Source organism: Galeopterus variegatus, unplaced genomic scaffold, assembly GCF_000696425.1.
Source record: "Galeopterus variegatus unplaced genomic scaffold, G_variegatus-3.0.2 Scaffold714, whole genome shotgun sequence".
Taxonomy (NCBI): Eukaryota; Metazoa; Chordata; class Mammalia; order Dermoptera; family Cynocephalidae; genus Galeopterus; species Galeopterus variegatus.
Genome location: NW_007726825.1, coordinates 229,482 through 243,898, shown reverse-complemented (window position 1 = coordinate 243,898; position 14,417 = coordinate 229,482). Strand labels below are relative to the sequence as shown.

Genomic DNA, 14,417 nt, shown 5'->3' with positions numbered 1-14,417 from the left:
AGCCTAATTGATAGCAGAGAACTCACACTAGATAGAAGCCATGTAAGTGAAGAATGTGGGAAATCCTATAGTCAAAAGGCACGTATGGTTCAGCATCATAGAATTCATAGAGGAGGAAAACCTTATGGCTGTAATAAATATGTAAAAACCTTCAGTCAGAAATCACAACTTACTCTGCATCAAAGAATTCATACTAGAGAAAAACCACATGAATGCAATGAATGTGGAAAAACTTTCACTCAGAGTCCCAGCCTTGATCAGCATCAGATCATTAACACTGAAATGAAGTCCTACGAATGTGTAACAAGTGTGGGAGAGCCTTCATTCGAAGCTCACACCTTACTCAGCATCAGTTAATTCGCACTGGAGAGAAACCCTGCAAGTGTAACAAGCGTATGAAGGCTCTCAGTTGCAGCTCAGGTCTTATTCTGCATCAGAGAACTCACAATGGAGAAAAACTCTTTAAATGCAGTGAGTGTGGGAAAAGCTTCAGTCAAAGCTCAACTTACTCAGCATCAAAGAACTCATGCAGGAGAAAAATACTATAGATGTTGTATTAGTCCGTTTTGTGTTGCAATAACAGAATACCTGAGCCTGGGTAATTTATAAAGAAGAGAGGTTTATTTGGCTTAAGATTCTGGGACAGCTGCATCTGGCACAGGCCTCAGGCTGCTTCTACTCATGGTGGAAAGTGACAGGCAGCCAGCAGGTACAAACAGATCACATGGCGAGAGGAAGCAAGATAGAAACAAGAGAAGTGTCAGGGTCTTTTAAACAACCAACACTCACAGGAACTAACAGAGTGAGATCTCACTCAGGTCTGCCTTCCCGAGGGAGACCATTCACCCATTCATGAGGGATCCACCCCCATGAGTCAGACAACTCTCAACACTGCCACATTGGGGGTCAGATTTCCACATGTGTTTTGTGGGGACAACACATCCAAACTATCAGATGTAACTAGTGTGCAGAGCTTTGGGGTGAGCTCACAACTCAGCATCAGAGAAATCACATAGGGGAGAGGCCTTATGTATGTGATGTGTGTGGGAAAACCTTTAACCAGAACTCCCAATTTATGCTGCACCAGAGAATTCACACTGGAGAGAAACCCCACAAGTGTGTGAATGTGGAAAGGCTTTTAGTCAGCTTACTGCTTACTCAATGTGAGAAAGTTCGCTCTGGAGAAAGACCCTACACATGCAGTGAATGCGGGGAAGCCTTCAGCCAGAGCTCAGTCCTCGTTCAGCACCACACCTTTCACGTGGGATTGCAACTGTATGAGTGTGATGAGTGGAAAAGCCTTTGGTCGGAGTTTATACCTTATTCTATGTCAAAGAGATCACCCTGATTGAAAAAAACAAAAACCCTGCTGATGTAGTGCATGTGAATACTGCTGATGTGTCAAGCTGTATTAAATATCAATAAGTTTATTCTGGAAATGAGCTATATATACATGATTCACGTGGGAACGGTTCTGGTCGGGGCCCACACGTTTTCTCACAGCCACAATTCATGCTGGAGAGGAATTGTGTAGATGTCACTGTTACATATTACACGCTTAAGAGACCATCACTAATATCAGAAATGTGGATTAGACGTCAATGAATGTTCACAGCTGTGTCACATCTAAGTCTTCCTCTTGCTGCAAAATCCTCACATGTTGGAAAGATCTCAGGAAAAGCTCACCTTTACACTTAGAGAATTTAAAATAGAGTGTAAATGTGTTTGTATAAACCTTTTCCTGTTGAGACTATGGAGGTTCAGTTGAAGCAGGTCTAGCACACCAGCTTTAGACACAACGTGGGAATTGACACCCTGGATATTCTAACCTGTGACCCAAACACTGGTTGATGACTCCCAGTAGACAGCAAGCCAGGAGTCTCAGGGGTAGAAGTGGTAGCCGCCCTGTACTTCATAAAAGTAGTCAGCAGGCCATTAGAAACAGGACCCAGGCAATGTGGCAACACCCTAGCCCGGGCATAGGTGTGGGTCGGATTCTAGGGGGCCCTGGGTGTTGTCAGGAGAGTGATGTCAGCATCAGCTGCAGATCAGACACTAACTGGAGGAGTCAGTTAAGAACAACGTGGGGAGGGAATATGCAGTTGTAAAGCTTTGGTGAAGAATTGGCAGGGTTCCCAGAAGTGGAAGAGGTCCCATCCTAGGGGGTGGGGCATCAGGGATGGTAGGATGTCACTAGGAGATACCTGCATGAGGGAGAACGGGGAATCAAGATGGACTGGTTAAGCCACAAGACTGCAATGCAAGTTTGACCCAAGGGAAAGAAAAGAGGGAGAGAAGGTTGGGTAGAGGCATTCGCGGTGCTAGTCAGTCTAAGGAGGTCTCAGCAAAACCGTCAGGAGTCCTCAAGCCAAAGCCGGCATCAGAGGTCCCATGTCTCCCAGGAATGGGTCTGCCCGATCCCTGCTGCACTCAGTCATTGGCGGGGAGCAGCCTGCGAGAGGCAGGGCCTCAGCACAGACTCGGTGAACTAACGAAGTCCATTGCCTCAGTCCCTGGGCCGCATGTGGGTGGAGGTCTGTGGGTGCATCCTCGTGACCACCAGGGCCTGCCCTTCTGATGTGCAGTTCTCTTACCAGCTCAGAGAGCCGTGGTTTCCGTGGGCCTTTCCTCCTTAAAGGAAACTCAGAAGGAAGAGGCTGGTGGACGAACTGTGGACTCGTTGCTGGAATTGATATCAGGGCCAGAAAGTACTCATCGTTCCATTATTCATTCTAAAATCCCCTCACTGTAAACTACCGCAGATCTTGCTGGCGTTACCTGCTGGTGCGATGCAAACCTTTACTTCTGCAGGGTCTGAGCGCTTTGTGGTCACACCCCTCTTGGTTGGGCTGCTGTGTGTGTTGTTTTCAGTTGTGCAATGGGGCACGGGAGTAGCAGGAGGTACAAGAGCGGACTCAGTCCACACGCAATCCTCCTGCTTCCGCCTCCTGACGACCAGGGTCATATCACTCCTGCCAGCGTGGTGACTTATTTTTGTCTGCTGGTCCCTGGATACGAGAACTCCAAAGGGCCGAGAGTGGGAGACGAGGGACGGTCTAGCAGCAGCCCAGCCTCCTGCCCTTGCTGTCATGGCCTGCCCACCTGCCCGCCTGCTGCTTGCCACCCAGAACGCCTTCCACCATAGCCTCCTCAGCAAGCTCACACTCAAACAAAGGCACCAGGCAGGGGTACATGTCCCCGCCTCAGGGCGAGAAAGCCCATGCTACGTCTGTGTGGACCCAGGGCACTGGAGGAGGACTGCGCAAGGCCCCCCGGGCTGTGAGCCCAGGGGTGCAGGAGAGCGGCCCGCGTAGAATTCTGGTGGCTGTCGTACTTTTCAGTCTGAAGGCTCCAACAGAGACATGTGTCTCATGCCCGCGGCCGTGTTTTGGGACTCCCACAAGGACCCCAACAAGCCGGTGTTCCGTGCAGTTTCCAAGTACAACTGAAAGCCTGCAGAGGCCACTTTAAGGCACATGTATACGTGGACAATGGACAGGGCAGACAATCAGCAGCCCGGTTGGGAATGGAGAAGACCGTACTCACGGGGCACATGGGCGCCCCTTCACGGGGCCTTCCAATGGCTTCCCTGGCCCCACGGTCCATATTCCTGTGGTGTGGCAGCAGACAGAGCCAATGGCCGGGACATCATGGAGGCTCAGTACCGGGCCTGCTTGCAAGCTGGCGTCAAGATTACGGGGATGGATGCCAGGGTCAAGCCTGCCAGTGGGAATTCCAAATAGGATCAGCATGGGAGATCATCTCTGGGTGGCCATTTCATCTTGCATCGTGTACGTGAAGACCCTGGAGTCACAGCCACCTCTGACCCGAGCCCGTTCCTGGGGACTGGAATGGTGCGGGCTGCCAAGCCAGCTTCAGCAGCATAAGGCTGCGAGGGAGGACAACGGTCCACAGCAGGCTGGGAGGCCACTGGCAAGCTCAGCAAGCGGCAGCGCTGCCACATCCGTGCCTCCGATCCCAGGGGGGCCTGGACAAACTGGATTCCAGGAAACCGCCAACATGCACTTTTCTGCTGGTGCAGCCAACCGTGGTGCCAGCGTCTGCATTGCCCTGACTGTCTGCCAGGAGGGGAGGGGCTGGCTGTGACCCCTGTGGTGACAGAAGCCCTGCATGTCTTTCCAACAAAACCGGCGACAAGCTGTTCTGTTACGAAATCTGGCCCTCTCTGGCTCTCCCTCCGGCTCCAGCTCTACCGTCCCCAAGGTCCCGATTGTGCAATTGTCACCCAAGCATGGAATGTCAAGGTCTCTGATTCTTCATGCCCGGTTAGCCTTGCTTTTTTGGCCAGGATAGAGGGGTCAAGTTCTTAACCTCCTTGCACCCACCCCCCTTTCTCCCCATCACTGACGCTTTCTAGTGTGTTGGTGGGGACGGGGCGGGAGACGTGGACTCAGGTGTGCTGGACAGGCTCGCGGCCACCGGACGGCGCACGCATTTGTGAAGAGGGGAGGACCTTTCCTCGAGGTGCCTGAAAGGGAGGCCTGACTTGCTCTGTGGTTAGGTTGGGACTGACCCTCTTGGTAGAAAGCTGTTTCTTAAGACGTCATAACCAACTTTCTATTAAAAGTGGGAATTCGGAGAGGAGGGTTGGGAAGCAGGGAAGGAAGTAGCCCTGGTCCCTGCCGCAGCGCCTGCCTTGCTTGGGGCTGAATGCCCTCCCGACATGAAGCCCGGAGTGTGGACACAGGGATGTCCCTACTGCAGGACAAGTAAAAGTCTTACTGCTTGGTCCTCCACTTATCACACAAAGCAGAGAAGTACTTTTATATTTAAATGTAAAAACGGAAAGATTATATATGTGGGTGTGTGGATATGTTTATTATTATTATTATTTTTAAAGATGACTGGTAAGGCGATCTTGACCCTTGACTTGGTGTTGTCAGCACCACACTCACCCCAGTGAGCCGCGAGCCGGCTCTGACATGTGTATTTTTCTAAAGGAGGAAACCAACTTGGGCATCAGGAGCCAAATCTGAGGCAAATAATCTGGCTTAGAAACGAGGATCTCCTTTTGAATGGGGGGCAGTGCTTGAGAAGTTGGTGGTCTGGGGCTGTTCGTCCCTCGTTACCACTTCGGGGTTTCTGTGCCCTGCCACCCTTGCAGAGGTGGGTGGACACACACTGCTAGCAGCCACCTGAGCCTTGTGGCTTTGGTCTAAAAGACACACATGCATTTGTCCACACACGGGTTTAGAAATATGAGCTGGCTGGCCAACTTGAGCATGTTACTGACAGAGGGGCATTGGGTTATCTTCCAGTGGGACTAGCATGTCACTAAAGCAGGTCTTTTGATATATTAAAAAAAAATTTTAAGGCAAAAATAGAAGTTTAGATGTTAATCAAATTTGTAAGGTTTCTAAGTGATTTTATGGAATTGCTTGTTTGCTTCAACTGTCTCCTTTCACCTCTGCTCTTGGAGGAGATGGGGACAGGGCTGCACTGAACACACTTGTAGTTTTGTATACTGATGTCTTTTCTTACAGTTTGGAATATTTCTTTCCTTTGCTAAGATTGCTGGGAGGTTTTTTTTTTTTTATAATAAGAAACAAGCCCCGCCTTTCCCCGCACACTCCCTGCTGTTCTCTGGTTTTGTGTTGGCTGCAGCAGGACAGCTATGGTTTTCTCTTGCCATGAGGACTGCTGGTCACGGTCCACACCAAGTTCAGAGTTAGGTAACTCCTCACTGTACACAAACTGAGCAACTGCCCGGAGCAGCACTTGTCAGTCAGCCTAACATTTGCGGAAAAGAGAGAGAGAGAGAGAGAGAGAGAGAGAGAGAGAATTCCACTGCCCTGGCAGCCTCTGTAGCTTGGTCAGTGGGACCCTTGCTGTGCCCTCTTGGGGGCCAAGACCTCCATCCTGCGAGCTCCACAACTGTGGAGAGAGGTGACACAAAACCTCCTGGTGGGTTCTGGGTTTGGTGATTCAGGCCACTCACTCCTGCCTCAGCTCGTGTGTTCTTTCTGCTGGGAACACAGCACCATGAAGAAGTCTCTGATCTAATGCCGTGTCCTGAAAGGTGGTGCCCGTCTTCAGAGTGTTTTTTCCAAGCTGGGGCTTCAGTGCATCCTCTCTAGAAAGCTAATGCAGCGTTCCGTGAGGCGGCTGCCTCTGCCTGGTAGGCACAGGTGCAAGTGGGTCCCACGCCTCCTTCCTGGTACAGTGCGTTCCCATTTCATGCCTGTGGAAGAAGCAATCTAAGGCCCAGACAGTGCCGCCGGCAGAGGCTCTGCAGGAAAGGCCAGATCATACCTGGAATAGGTGTCTGTCCCCATGAGGATGAACTGCTGGCCCTCCCAGGATAGAAAGGGCTGATGTCGTCAACTCTGTCACTGACAAGGTGGCTTCTGGGTGAGCCGTGGCGGGGGCAGGGCTGCGCTGTTGGTCCCACACGGGCTCTTCTCCCAGGTGCCCATCCAACCGGCTCGGAGTGGCTGGCTGTGAAGGTCGGCTGATGTCCACGGCCGAGTGTCCGGTGCCTGTGCTGCGGTGGGTGCCGTGCCCACGGGGAACAGGCCCTTCCCGCCGTCTCCCGGGCCGCCTCGACTGCGGCTGTGCTGCAGCTGCTGCTGTGCATTTTTGGCTGGTGCGCGTGTGCTGAGCTGACCCGTCTGTGAGCCCAGCTCAGAACCTGTCTTCCTGCTTCAGCTGGTCACCCCGGACCCCTGTGCAGCTGCAGGTGGGAGCAGGGGCAGGGGTTCTGGTGAGACTGGGCGCTGCCCTGGGGGCTGGGCTGCCCACTCGGCCTCCCGGGGCTCTCTGACCCTGCATGGCACGTCCTGGCTGCACCATTTCCGTGGCGTGGGGGACACCGCTGGGCTGGCCCCGCCTTATGCCCCCGCAGGCCTGACGAACCAGCTGGTAACGGTAGTGCCCGTGGACGCGGGGTCGCGCACGGTGTCTCACGGACGCGCGTTCCACCCGCACCCGGCCCAGGAACACACCACACCCCGGTTCTCAAATGGTGCGTCACTGCCCGCTGCGGTCAGCACAGCGGGTCCCGGCCCCGGGCCCGCGCCCTCCTGGCATTTCTCCAGCGCCTGCATCTCAGCGCGTCGCCTTCCTCCGCCTCAAGTGAAACCTTAGCCGTTGAGCCACCACTGTGCGGGGACTGTCCGCCCGTCCTCCTACTGAGGACAGCGTCCTGTCACTCGCCCCTGTGAGCACCGCTGGCCCGTTGGTGTCGGTGCGCGTCCCCCGGGGAGCCGACAGCAGCAGGGGACTCGGCACCCAGGTGGGGACGGGAGGGTCTGCTGCTGCGGCCTTTCCTGTCAGACGGCGACATCCCGACGACCCCGCGCCCAGACCTCGCGAAGGGCGACTCTGCCGTTTTGTCTCAATGTCCTAGAAGGAGGGACGACCTCCCGGCGCCGCCTCTCCCCGGCTTCCCAGGCCCGCGTCCATGCCGGCGACGAGGCCCCGGGCTCCCCACGCGCCTTGTCTTCCTCCCGTGTGACCCGTCAGTGGCTTTTGCTAACGGGCCTTTAGGGGTGAAGTGCTCCTTTGGCTCCTGTCGTTGCGGCGTCGTGAGCAGGACCCCAAGCGCCACCGCGCCCTTCTGGGGCCGCAGTCGGAGGAGACCAGGGCCTGGAAGCCGGCGGGACAGGCTGGGCCGTGGCGACAGAGGCGGCCGCGGACGAGAAGGAAGAGCAGCTGCTGGCGGCGAGGACAGTCGGCGACCGTCGTCGCGTCCCCTCCGCCCAGCGGCCCTGTCCCCAGCGCTGGGCCTGTGATCTGCGCGGCCTCCTGCAGAATACACCGTGTTTCCAGGCAAAGTTCACGGGAAATGGAAGTAAAGGGGAAGGCGGGTCCTTCCTCTTCCGCGGACCGCGTCGCGAGGCCCTCGGGACGTTTCGTTTCCATTTTTCTTCTTTCTTTTTTCTCTTTTTGTTTCTGGTCCAGCCTCTGCCGCGGCCTCGCGAGCTTCCCCACGGCACATCCTCCAACAGAACCGGGCTGTCCCCAGCCCCTGATGAAGGTCGGGACAGCACCGAATCCCCTCGCGACGTGTGTCCGGGCAGGCCCGCTGCTGGCTCCACGGCGCGGGAGCGTCCACGACAGGGCCGGGGGCAGCAGAGTCAGGGCGCCGAGCTGCAGAGAACGGAGCCGTGCGAGGGGATCAAAGATCGAAAGACTCGTAATAACAGGAGACACCAGGACCCGGTCCGTGCGCTTTCTGAAGGGCCCTCCCACGCACGTAGGCATCACGTCCTGATGCTGGTTGTGTCGTAACGTCCACTGAGTGCCAACCACGTGTCTTTCTGCAAGGACACAGCCCTGCTGCTGCGCACGGCCACCTCTGAGGTACGACGCCCCCGGGCACAGACACGCCACGACCCAGGCCTCTTCCCTGCTGACGGGCTCGAGGTTGTTTCCAGGCTCTCGCTCTGTCCAGCACGACAGGGGCCACCTTCTGCACGTCCCGTGTGCAAGTGTGAGGGTCTCGCAAGGGCGGCTGGGCTGTGGGACGCGCTGGGCTTGAACCGTGCTAGGCACTGCCATATTGTCCCCTTACCCTTTACCCCAGTGACCCTACTAATATTTGTCACCTCTAAAGCTCATGTTGGAACTTAATTCCCAATATTGTATCTGAAAAGTAGGGCCCTCAACAGGTTATCAGACCGTGGGGACTTCACCCTTCTGAATGGATTAATCCACTTATGGGTTAACGGGTTAACGGATGAAGGGTTATCACAGGAGTAGGCTGAGGGCTTTGTAAGGAGAGCAAGTGAGCACACTGGCATGCTCAGCCCTCACCATGTGACAGCCTGTGCCACCATGGGACTCTGCAGAGAGTCCCCACCAAGAAGACCCTCGCCAGATGTGACCCCTGGACTGTGGGCTTCCCAGCCTGCAAAACTAAGGAATAAACTCTGTTTCTTTACACATTACCCTGTTTTAGGTATTCTGCTACAGTGACAGAAAATGGACTAAGACACCACATGCAGGCCCATTCCTATCAGACTCTCCCCTATCAGCCCCTGTCCCCGCCTCTGCCCCATGTCCTGGGGCACCGTCCCACCATCTCTTCACCTCGACATGTGCTGCGCAGCCTCCCGTGGAAAGAGAAGCTCAGAGTGACATGGACTCGGCCTCTGAACGTCACCATGACTTGCTGCGTGACTTTATACAAGTGATTTAACCTCCCGAAGCCCCATCAGATCAGTCAACTGTCCTCCGTCTGTGCAGCGGGACCTCTGTCCACCGCGGGGCTCCCGGCCCATCACTGGGTGCGCAGGGACCAGCACTGACACAATGTGAGGATTTGTATTATCTTTTAACACTATTTTTCAACGAACTTTTTGAAGTGCCTCGTGTGAGACACGTATCTAAGTGTTGAAAACTGCTGGTGGCTCAAACTGAACGGCTGAGGACAGGCAGCTGCCGTCTGTGACGTCCCGGCCGCTCCTCCTGTCTGTTGACGCAGCACAGGGTACACCCGCCCTTCACCCTCGGGGCAGCTGTGTGGGGCTCTGACTCGCCAGCTCACCCTTCGCTAATTCCCCTCTTGGCAAAGCTGTGCTGAGTGTCTGCCAGGGACAAGCCGCCTGCACCCCGCGCAGCGGGGATCCGGGAACGAGCGGGCGGTCTGTGTCCTCACGCGGGACGTCGTGTGGGAGGAGCAGTGAGTACAGACTCAGGGTCGGGGGTGGGGACCGTCCCGCTGGCTGGGGCAGGTGGAGGTGATGGGAATTGCAGCTCCTGATTGCTAGCGATTGCTGCTGCAGTCTCGGATATTCCCAGTTCCATCAGATGCTGCTGCAGGGTCCAGGCCCTGGAGCTGACTGCACATGGAGGTAGGCTAGAGTCCCCCTTCCTCCCAAGGACCTGCAGGAAATCCTCTCTGGGTGTGAAAGCTGGCTCGAGAGCGGCCTGTCCACTCCCACCCTCACGGTGCCCCCTGCCTCCCACTGCCCAGCTCCCTCAGTCCCACTGCTGCTCCCAAGGCAGGACCCACACCAGGTGACTCTCTAGCCTGGGAGTGACTGCCAGTTAGGGGGACTGCAGTTCTGAAAAGCGAGCCAGGTCATCACCAGGGCCAGGGGCAACCCCTTCTTGAGCGTCTCCCTCCTTCAGCACAGCTGGCCTTTTGCCGAGCTGCTCGGCCCAGCCTTCCCCTCCCCCGCCTCCAGGACGGCCAATGACCAGAAGAAATCAGACTCTCGCGGAGTGGGGGTAATCGCTCCATCCAACTGCCTCAGTCCACTTTATGCTAGTGTTTAAAGCAGTTTTATCTCTTAACTTCCCAGTCCAGAGCTTGCTTTTCTTTAACCAACATCCTGTCCAACTGCTTGTCCCCAAACTGAAGGACCTTCCTCCTCCATGGTGGCTTCCGGCCTCCACCTTCAACTACTCGACAAGGAAGCTATGACGTGATATTTTTCCCTTCCTGGCCTTGGTGGCCACAGAAGAATCCTCAGAGCTTTCCATGGATTGAATTGTGTCCCCAAAGTCCATGAATTAGAAGCTTAACCCCCACTGGGACTGCTGAGGCTGGGAAATCCCTACAGTGATTGAAAGGTGGGGCCTGAAGAGGTGATGTGAGGACCAGCCACAGTGAATGGACTAATAATGGTGGTCGAGGGCGTGGTTCTGGGGCTTTAACAGGAAAAGGAACGAGCAGGTTAGCTTTCTCTCTGCTCCGCCACTGCCATGTGACACCCTGCATCACCATCACCACCAAAAGAGACCCTCACCAGATGTGTTTCCTGGACTTCAGATCTCCCAGCCTCCAAAACTGTAAGCAATAAGTTCTGTGTTCTTACTGAGTTCCGGGTATTTTGTTATAAGCAACAGAAACGGACTAATACAGGATTCCAGGTTTCCTTAAGGAGATGACTTCTGTTCACTTTTACATTTTAAAAGGTTTTACATACAATTAAATGCACAGATTTTAGGTATTCAGCTCAATAAAATTTAAAAATTGGATACGCCCATGAAAACATCGCCCCAAACAAGACAGGGAACATTTTCTTTTCATCGCTTTTTTCAGTCAACTCCCCACCAGAAGCAGATACTTATGACTTTGGCCACATCCATTAGCTTTGCTTATCCTTGTACCTCACGTACTTGGATTCCTGTGCCACATAAATTGTGTCTGGCTTCTTCTGCTCCAGTTGCATTTTAGAGACCCAGCCATGTCGTCGGGGATCCCACTAGTTGGTCCCAGTCCACTCTGTTCACGTACTTGGATTCCTGTGCCACATAAATTGTGTCTGGCTTCTTCTGCTCCAATTGCATTTTAGAGACCCAGCCATGTCGTCGGGGATCCCACTAGTTGGTCCCAGTCCACTCTGTGGATATAGCACAACCGCTGATGGAGTCTTCTGCCGATGGACATGTGTATTCTAGTTTGGGGCTATTATAAATAAGGCTGCTATGAACATTCTTTTTTACGGGGTGATGTGTGTCCCCCAAAAGATATGTTCAAGTCCTACCCGCCCCCAGAATCTGTGAGTGAATGTGATCATATTTGGAAATAAGGCCCTTGCAGATGTACTCAACTTAAGATGGGGTCATACCACAGCAGGATGAGCCCTGTTGCAAAGACTGATGTTCTTATAAGAAGAGGGAAATTTTGACTCTGATGCACAGGAGAGAAGGCTTTGCGAAGGCGGAGGCAGAGACCAGAGAGGCGCAGCCACAAGCCCAGGATGGTCACGGATTGCTGGCAACCACCAGGTGCCAGAAGAGGCAAGGAAGGACCCCTAGAGCCTGTGCGGGGAGTGTGGCCCTGCTGACACCTTAGTGTCAGACTTTGGGCCTCCAGAACTGTGAGGGAATAAATTTCTGTTGTTTTATTATTTTTTATTTTATTTTATTTTTTTTAAAAAGATGACCAGTAAGGGGATCTCATCCCTTGGCTTGGTGTTGTCAACACCACACTCAGCCAGTGAGCCAACCGGCCATCCCTATATAGGATCCGAATCCATGGCCTTGGTGTTATCAGCACCACACTCTCCCGAGTGAGCCACGGGCCGGCCCAAATTTCTGTTGTTTTAAATCACCAAGTTTGTGGTGCTCTGTCACAGCAGCTCAGGACACCACACATTCTTGTCACAGGGTCTCTGTAGATCTTTGTTTTCATTTCTTGTAGAAGATAGTCAGAACTGGAAGTTCTGGGCCACAGGGCAGCTGTATTTCTACATTTAGAAGAAACTGCCAAACATTTCTCTGAAGGAGCTGTACCAGGGCTGGCTGGTTAGCTCAGTGGGTTGGAGCGTGGTACTGACAACACCAGGGTTCAGGGTACGACCCCTGTACCCACCAGCAGCCAGAAATAAAATAACGTACTTGTACTGACTCATGCTCCCACAAGCAAGGGTGTAGTCAGCCTGTTTTTATTTTAGCTGTTCTAATGGATGCAAAATGGTACCTCCTTGTGGTTTTAATTTGCATTTCCTTGACTACTAGGAATGTTGAACACCCTTTCATGTGCTTAGTGACCATAAGTGTATGTTTTATTGTGGGGTGTGTATTTGAGTCTTTTATCCATTTGTTTACCTACCAAAGTGTTTTTATTTGTTGGTTTGCAGAAGTTTTTAAAATATATTCTGGGTATCAGTTCTTTGTCAGATATGTGCTGTGAATATTTCCCCCAATTTGTGCCTCATTTATTACTTTTCTTTTTTTGAATTGAAAAAACCTTTTATTTAAAATCCATAAACATGATGAAAGGACACAAGGCGCACTTAAAACTTATGCTCATCCAAAGACACAGTTCAGAAAATGAACTGCCATAGACTGGAAAAAGTTCCTGCGAACACTTACCTGAGAAAGGTCTAGTGTATGAGATATACAAAAAATTCCCTCAGTTCAGTAATAAAATGCCAAACTGCACAACGAGTTGGGCAAAACATCTGAAGAATCCCTTTACAGAGAAGATTCATAGGTGTCCATGAACACAAGAAAAAGTGCATCTCATCACTAGTCATCAGGGAAACGAAACCCAAAACCACAGTGAGCTGCCACCACACACCCAGCACCCACACCCATCAGAACAGAAAAAGTCGGACAGCTCCAAATGTCGGCAGGGACAGGAGCACCTGGAACTGTTCAACTCTTCGGATGAGAATATAAAATGGTACAACCACTGTGGAAAACAAATCATGCACTTTCTCTTAAAACTAAACATGTACCTATTCTGACCCAGAAATTTAATTCCTACCATCTACCCAAGAGAAATACATACACATACACACAGGAGACTTGCACCTGAAAGTTCATGGCTGCTCTACTTACAAAGGCAAATCCTAGAAACATGTCAGGTGTCCATCTGTGCAAGAGCTGAGAAACAAACTGGCCTATCCTATCCACCCAGCTATAAAATGAAACAAATTCCTGCTAACAGGCAGAAGCGTGGGTGAATCACAAAAAACATCAGGCCGAGTGAAAGAAGCCTTGCCAAGAGGTCACACTGTGTGTCCCCACGTCTTAGCTTGGGCTGCTGTAACAAAATACAGTTGGGGGTTTAATCAACAGCAACTTATTTTCTCACAGTTCTGGAGGCCACAGGTTCAAGATCAAGGTGTCGCAGGTCTGATTTCTTCTGAGGCCTCTGTCCTCGGCCTGCACACGGGCTCCTTCCTGCTGCCTCCTTCCTCTGCGCTTCTAGTCCCACTCTGAGGTTCTGAGGACTAGGACTGCGCCCTGTGCGTTTTCGGAGCCATGGCCCAGCCCATCACCTGCCTCGCCTGCACATTTGGCATGAACAGAATCCACACTCCGTGGCCTGCCGTGTCTGGCTTCGCCGTCTGCACTGTTTGGAAAGTTCACCCACGTTCTAACACGTCAGTTCCACTCCTGCTTATCTCTGACACTGCTCCACGGTCTGGATGTGACACTGCACTGCGGACACACCAGCTGATGGGCATGTGGGTGGCTTGGGGTGCTATCATTAATAACGTCGCTAAAAACATTTTTGCAGAAGACTTTATGAGAACAACATGGCTTTTTTGCTTTATTTTGCTGTTGTGCATATAACCAGGGGTGGCACTGCGGGTCACATCAGAACTTCCAGCTTTTTAAGCCACTGCAAAATCAGGCGCTGCGGGCGGGTGACTCGCTCGGCGTCCTCTTCAACGCTTGTGTCTGTCCTTCCTCTGCGACCTTCTGATGGCGCGTCCCCGACACCAGCGGCGCTGACCGTCGGTGCTCGGCGTCCCCGCGTGTCTTGCTGGGGGACGAGTGTCTGCGAAGCCTTCCGCCGGCCGGTGAGCTGCTAAGACCTGTCCTCGCCGAGTTTCTGTCCAGCAGCGCGCTGCGTGTCATTCACGGTGCGCGGTCCCCACTTGGGGTGTCCGGACAGAGCCCCCGCCCGCGCAGGCCAGCGAGGCCTCCGACCCGGCGTGTGGAGCCCTGTCCTGCGACACACGCGACAAGGCTCCCGCGGGCCG

The 14,417-nt window shown here is 53.2% G+C and overlaps 1 pseudogene; it reads left to right on the top strand.

The window, feature by feature from the left end:
• The first annotated feature begins 3,089 nt into the window (after window positions 1–3,089).
• Window positions 3,090–9,650, top strand: LOC103589704 (annotated as a pseudogene).
• The last annotated feature ends 4,767 nt before the right edge of the window (window positions 9,651–14,417 follow it).